This window comes from Neomonachus schauinslandi, chromosome 1, assembly GCF_002201575.2.
Source record: "Neomonachus schauinslandi chromosome 1, ASM220157v2, whole genome shotgun sequence".
NCBI classification, from domain to species: Eukaryota; Metazoa; Chordata; class Mammalia; order Carnivora; family Phocidae; genus Neomonachus; species Neomonachus schauinslandi.
The window spans coordinates 200,421,521-200,429,108 of record NC_058403.1 but is presented as its reverse complement, the minus strand read 5'-3'; the positions used below and the strand labels follow the sequence as shown (position 1 = coordinate 200,429,108).

Below are 7,588 nucleotides of genomic sequence, written 5' to 3'. Positions count from 1 at the left end.
CGAAATTAAGAGAACAGGGGTGCCTGGGTGGCTCAGCCGTTAAGCGTCTGCTTTCGGCTCAGGTCATGACCCCAGGGTCCTGGGATTAAGCCCCCATCAGGCTCCCTGCTCCACGGGAAGCCTGCTTCTCCCTCTCCCTCTCCCACTCCCTCTGCTTGTGTTCCCTCTCTCGCTGTGTCTCTCTCTGTCAAATAAATAAATAAAATCTTTTAAGAAAAAACAAAATTAAGAGAACAAAACTTTCTATAGATTACTGCCAGTTTCAGAACAAAGATTACTTAGAAAGGGGCAAAAATGGGTGGTTTGGAACAAGGATGAAGAGAAGTATTTTCTTTTTTTTCTTTTTTTAAAAAATCTTATTTATTTATTTATTTATTTTTAAAGATTTTATTCATTTATTCATGAGAGACAGAGAGAGAGAGAGAGAGAGGCAGAGGGAGAAGCAGGCTCCCAAGGAGCAGGGAGCCCGATGTGGGACCCGATCCCAGGACCCTGGGATCATGACCTGAGCCGAAGGCAGACATTCAACCATCTGAGCCACCCAGGCTCCCGAAGAGAAGTATTTTCTTTATATTTTTTAGAGTTTTACAAAATATTCAACTGTATTCTAAGAAAACAAAATTAAAACAGGAAATAAAATAAAAGCAAAACTGACTCTTTACTGTCCCTTCAGGCCCAGTCCTGTAGAAGTGTGTCTCTTTCTCCTGTTCCCTCAATCCTGCACAGAGTTCATGCCAGCACGCGGAACCCTGGACTGACTGAACTCACCTGCCGACACACCTGCCTCCCCAACTAGACCTTGAGTATCTGCTCTGACTCATCCTTCCCACCTGTGTCTAAAACATGGCCTAGCTCACTGCAGTCACATATGTGGTTAAGGAGTCCATCACTTCTATATCAAGGCCATGGTCTTGTTAGAGAAATATAACCTCTCATATTCCCTCTTTGCAAGCATAGCCTTCATGGAGACTGGGACATATTAGTACAAATGTTGGAAAGGAACTGATTTTCCCATCAGTCCCTGACCCAGTGCAGTCATCACAGAGACATGGGATGATGACTGTAGCTCAGAGCCTTGGACACCTTCCAGATGCACTTAGAAGATGCACTCGATCCAAGTGGAGACACTTTCCTATTTACTGGAAACAAGCTTTCAATTCAGGAGAAAGAGAAAGTCCCTACTGACCTGTATGTCACAAGATATTTCATGGATAGAAGTAGAACTACAGATGAGTTGACGAGAGAGATATCCCAGGACAAGGGCTCTATCAACTCAGTCTGTCACTGCCCTCAGGAAGCTCAGTCTCATCTTTTCTCTCGCTCATTGAGTCCATCTAGTGACATCTCTGTTACTGACCTCTCTTCCCATACACAACTTTTCCCAGTCCAAGCCCTTCTTGTCCTAAAGGCCACTTGGGCTTCTGAGACTCTTCTGCCTTATTAACCCCAGGTTTGTGCCCCAGAAAAGGTGTGTGGGAAAGTATTTTTGAGCAGAGATTTTTCAAATGGCCTCCAGGACAAGCCAGGTTAACCCTGCTTCAGAGGGAGAGCCTTGGAGCAGGTGACAGAAATCCTTTGAGGGCTTTAGGCCTCAGGATAAAGCCCAGAACTTGACAGTGGAGCAGATCTCTGACATTGAATGCGCCCATTTAACTTTATGTATGCGGAAACTGAGCCCAGAGAGGTCAGATGACTTGCCCATCAACACACAGCCTATACATGACCTTGCACCCAGGAGTAAAGTGCCCTTCACACTCCATTGGCCTGTCTTCTTCCACACCTTTACCTGCTAAAATCAGATTGAGATGAAAACTGGCAAAGCTCTGGCGTACAGCAGTGGTTCTTAAACTTTGTTGCATATTAGAATCACTTGGAGAGCTTAAAATAATACTGATGTTTGGCTGCATACAAGATCAACGAAATCACAATTTCTGGGCTGAGTTCCAGGTGACTGGGGTACCGGAATCGATGCAAACAGCTTGACTTGTCTGTGCCTGGGAATGGGGAAGGGTGGGAGGGGACAAGTGGCCTGCAGGGTCCAGTCCCCTTTTGGCATCCTGTGGGCCTATGATTCTGGTAGGGGGAAGCTGTGGGGCAGGGGATTGCTTGGGTCTACTGGGATTTAGGACTGCTTTCAAGTGGGGCCTGCACCTACCAGAGAATTTTGATGGTCTACAAATTATTTCTGCATCCAGAGGAGCTGGACCCGTCCACCAAGCTCTCTCAGTGCTGCCATTTAGAAATAAACTCAGTGCTTGGGAACAGGGGAAGGGCTGACTGTGTTCCAGGAAATTTCTCCCTGGCCTCTGGGGAATATTCTGACAGTGTCTCTGAAGATGGAGACAAATGTCTTCTTTGGTTAAGAAGTCTTTGGATGATTTGAACATAGGTTTACAAGTTACTGTTTTGGTAAGGTAGAAAACTGTAGTATTTAAAAATTAAGAGCCAATTTTATGATTTTAGAGCCCAATATACTTAGATTGACTGATAAATTGTTTAATGCAAACACTGGTAAGAATAAAAGCTAAGGGATAAGGAGCTTTAACATTAATTTCTATTTTCATAAATTTTATATTCATTATAGTCTAAAACTGGGGTCTATCCATGTCTATATATTTCTGTGTATCTCTGTATCTCTATATAGCTTTGAGATGTGTGTAACTATTTGGTAGGTGCCAATTCTCCTGCAGCACCCAAACTTTCTTTGGAGAAGTTGTAACACTTGTTCATACTAGTGTAAGTAAAGAAAAAATGTTTGGGTGGGCTAGGGCCTCTGTAATGTGGTCGAAGAAGAGAGGAAGTTGGCTAAGAAGGCTGGTCCCTGGGGAGCCTGGGTGGCTCAGTTGGTTGGGTGACTGCCTTCGGCTCGGGTCATGATCCTGGAGTCCTGGGATCGGGTCCCGCGTCGGGCTCCCTGCTCGGCAGGGAGTCTGCTTCTCCCTCTGACCCTCCTCCCTCTCATGCTCTCTCTCTATCATTCTCTCTCTCTCTCTCAATAAATAAATAAAAATCTTAAAAAAAAAAAAAAAAAAGAAGGCAGGTCCCTGGCTCTATGGGCTTCTGCTTGGACACCTGGGAAACCCTCATTCATTCTTGACCAAGTAACAGGGGACCTAGAGGAGTGGGGTGAGCAGCCCTAGCCAGATGCCCTCCATGCAATTTTCTCAGCTTACATCATAAGTATGGATTACCCTCAAAGATCTTCAAAGTTCTGGGTTCTTCTGATTTCTTTAGTTTTCCTACGAGTCTTGCCAGTGATGTCACAAACTAAATCAGTTTTACCAGTTTTTGTAGAGTGATTATCTATTTCTTTTTTTTTATTATGTTATGTTAATCACCATACATTACATCATTAGTTTTTGATGTAGTGTTCCATGATTCAGAGTGATTATATATTTCTATGTCTGCCATGATCTTCCATCTTCTCAGTCCCTGAGATAGCTGTTTTTGGTGAGAAAATATTTTAAAGAATGGTTATATATTATTTACAATATACAATTTTATGTAGTGATTATTTTATAGTTATGTTATTAATCTCATTTTATAGAGCAGTTATGTACATATATATTTTTGACAGAGCGCGAGCACATGAGTGTGCTTGCTGGGGATGGGGGAGAAGGGGCAGAGGCAGAGGGAGAGGGAGAGAGACAATCTGGGTGGGCCTCAATCCCATGACCCTGGGATCATGGTCTGAGTCCAAATCAAGAGTGGGACGCTTAAACTGACTGAGCCACCCAGGCACCCCAATTATATATTTTAATATTACAGACTTTGCTATAGGCCTCCTGTGAGGTCAGCTTCCACCCACAGGGCAGCTTCACCCATGGATGGGCCTTCCCTGGGGCTGCTGAATCCAATGGCCCAGTGCGGTGCAGCAATGGACCAGTTGCAACAACTGTCAACTGTGATGGCCACATACGACTCAGACAGAGCCTTCCATAGGCTGCACCACAGTTCAGCTTCAACCTCTGATCAATCCTGCTTCCTCCCTACCCTGCCACAGAGGTTGACAGCTAATCTATATCCTGCTTGCCAAAATCAATCTCAACATCAGCTCCCAGAGAAACTAACTCAAGACAGATGGGAGTGGGAAGGAAGGCACTTTGGAAAGGGATTTTGGAACTAGATTGCTCCGTGGCTGGCTGGCAATGAGAACCCCCTCACGGACTAGATGGAACACCCATGCACCTATATACCCATGCCAGATACAGCTGGCAGTCTAAGCATTAACACTGTCACAGGTCATGGGATAGTAAGTGCTGGTTGCCCCTGAAGCAAACAGAGATGCTTTGTGTAGCAAGAAAGCTGAGACCCAGACCCAGGACTAATTAGAGTGGCCAAGCTCTTGGTAAGGTTAGTCAGCTACCCACCGTAGATCTGTTAGGCTGTGTGGTGTGTGTGTGTGTGTGTGTGTGTGTGTGAGAGAGAGAGACCCTAAAACTTGGTTTTGGGGGCTTTGGGTGGATGCCCCCAAACTTTCAACCAGACTCCTTGGAGCCTGCAGAAATGGCCCACCCCGTCCCTATTAAGAACAAGTGCTGCTCTGGTAAGCGCTGTGAATTGTGCAAGACTGTTGAATCTCAGATCTGTACCTCTGAAACAAATAATGCAATATATGTCAAGAAAAAAAAAAAAGAAGAAGAAGAAGGTAGCGGGAGGGGAAGAATGAAGAGGGGGAAATCGGAGGGGTAGACGAACCATGAGAGACGATGGACTCTGAAAAACAAACAGGATTCTAGAGGGGAGGGGGTTGGGAGGATGGGTTAGCCTGGTGGTGGGTATTGAGGAGGGCACATTCTGCATGGAGCACTGGGTGTTATGCACAAACAATGAATCATGGAACACTTCATCTAAAACTAATGATGTAATGTATGGCGATTAACATAAGAATAAAAAAAAAAGAACAAGTGCTGTCTCTCCATTCTCTTCCTACAACTAGAATGATTGTTCTAGCTCTTCTTTCTTCCCAACTCCTGCCTTTTCAGCTACCGGTGGGAGGGAAATTGGTAGTCCCAAATAAGCAGGCAAAATGGGTGCTAGATTCAGAGGAGTGGAAGTAGTCCGTTTTCGTTAGAGCCCTAAAGTGCGGCTGGCTGTCTCCTTTTCCAGATGACGACAACAGTTCCGACTGTCACTGAGGGCTTTCCGGGGTCAGGGGAGCTGCTGGACTCTTGCTAATTCAATTTTTTCCATTCCAGTCTCTTCCCTATCATCTCCCCCTTCACCCTGGAACGTGTTCAAGAAATTTGATGAAAAAGAAAATGTGTCTAACTGCATCCATTTGAAAACCTCAATTATTAAGGGTATTAAGAACCAAGTGATAGAGTAATTTCCAGGTGTGGAACCATGGCTTAATCATATAATGCCTAAGAAAGAGTCTGTCAAAATATGTGGTGCCATGAACATACAGAAATCCTTACAGTGAATGGAGAGTTACTATTTTTTAGACAAAGAGAAGGGCCTTTTTATCCAACCTTAAGTTTACTTCACAAATATCCTTTTATTCTGCTGCACCAGCAGGTTGATAAAGGAGCCATCAAATTTGTACCCAGTGGAGTAAATATCATGTGTCCAGGCTTAACTCTTCTCCTGGAGCAGTAGATAGGATTGTTGCAATCATGGCAGAAGGAAAACAGCATGCTCTGTGTGTTGGAGTCATGAAGATGTCTGCAGAAGATATTGAGAAAGTCAACAAAGGAGTTGACATTGAAAATGTCCATTATTTAAATGATGGTCTGTGCCATATGAAAAATATATAAATGAGCCTCAAAACAAATACACTTGGGCAAAATATGGATATAGTGCTTTATCTGTGTTTTTGTCTGTGTGTGACAGCATGAAGACAATACTTCTGTGGCTATGCTGAATAAATTCAATGGATGCTAAAAAAGAAAAAGAAAAAAAAAAAAAGAAAGAAAGAAGCACTTGTGGGCATCTGGGTGGCTCAGTTGGTTAAGCGACTGCCTTCGGCTCAGGTCATGATCCCGGAGTCCCGGGATCGAGTCCCGCATCGGGCTCCCCGCTCAGCGGGAAACCTGCTTCTCCCTCTGCCCTCTTCCCTCTCATGCTTTCTGTCTCTCATTCTCTCTCTCTCAAATAAATAAATAAAATCTTAAAAAAAAAAAAAAAGAAAGAAGCACTTGTTATCACCTTGCTTGGAGACAATGCAGACATCTCTCTCTGCAAGACAGCATCACATCCCATAAGACCTGTACCTGTCTTCTCTCTTAGCCATTAGGCTATAACTCCCCCAGAAGAGCTGCATGACCCAGCTGGGAGAAGACATGTGGGGCTGAATTCTCAGGGTGTTTGACCCATGGCCAGACCACAAAGATGGGGAGCTCTCCTGAAATACAAGATTTTTTTTTTAAAATTTATTTGAGACAGAGAGAATGAGAGACAGAGAGCATGAGAGGGAGGAGGGTCAGAGGGAGAAGCAGACTCCCTGCCGAGCAGGGAGCCCGATGCGGGACTCGATCCCGGGACTCCAGGATCATGACCTGAGCCGAAGGCAGTCGCTTAACCAACTGAGCCACCCAGGCGCCCCTGAAATATAAGATTTAACACCCTGGCAAATGCCCCAGGAGATAGTGTGACCCCAATACTGGGATGGCTCCTAGAAGCATGGAGAAAGTTATGGCCTGGGCTACGTGAAGTTGAAATGCCAGAATGGCTGACAGTGGAGGGGGTGGGACAAGATGCCATATGGAGCTGTGGCCCTTGCCAGAGCAAGGATCATAGTGCATGCCCCTGGGACTCTGGTTGAGGCTGTGCTGTCCACAGTGGAGGGGTATGTACCTTTATAAAGCTGCTGGAATTCTTCCTGGGCCCTTGTAGAGACAGAATACTGGTCCATGGGAAACCAAATGGCCACACGCTGAAATGTTTGTCATGAGCTGAGTTTTATGAGACGCACCAAGGCTTAAGGGCAGGCAGGGCCAGTGCCATGTTTACTGCTGGGATCAGGCACAAACTTGAGAGGGCACAGGTGAGCTGCATGAGAAAGTGGCCCACAACCCCGTGTCACCCACCACTGCTGCACCAACACTCTACTTCAGCTCACACCTATGGCTATACGGTGGATTCCCTATGTCCAAGCTTGGTTGTGTGTGGGTGTATAAACTGAAATGCAGACAGCAACTTCACTGGAACCTCACCCAGCAATGGCTCAAAAAGACAGTGGTGAAGGAAAACACCCCTAAATGGGGAATATGCCTGGTCATCCACCTGGGGTAGGAGAAGTGGATCGAGGTTAGAATTCATACTGACGTATGGCAGTAGGGAATGACTTGGCTGGCTGGTGAGGGGCCTGGAAGATTGGGGATGAGGAGGTGTAAGGTGGAGGCATGTGGATGGATGACTGGGAAATTGTGCACATTTTTGTGTCATGTTAATGCCCATCGGAGAGCATCCAGCATGGAAGAAGAACTGAACAACTAAGACAGCTGATGTTGGCCGGTCTTGGTCATTGGCCCCTCCAGTGCTGGCACGACTGACACATGAATTAGAGTGGCCATGGTATGAGAGATGGAGCTCATTAGCATGGAATGCAACCTGTTAAGACTGATTTAGCTGTTGTCATCACTGA

The 7,588-nt window shown here is 45.5% G+C and overlaps 1 pseudogene; it reads left to right on the top strand.

The window, feature by feature from the left end:
• Positions 1 to 4,506: 4,506 nt before the first annotated feature.
• Positions 4,507 to 5,759, top strand: LOC110574490 (annotated as a pseudogene).
• Positions 5,760 to 7,588: the final 1,829 nt, after the last annotated feature.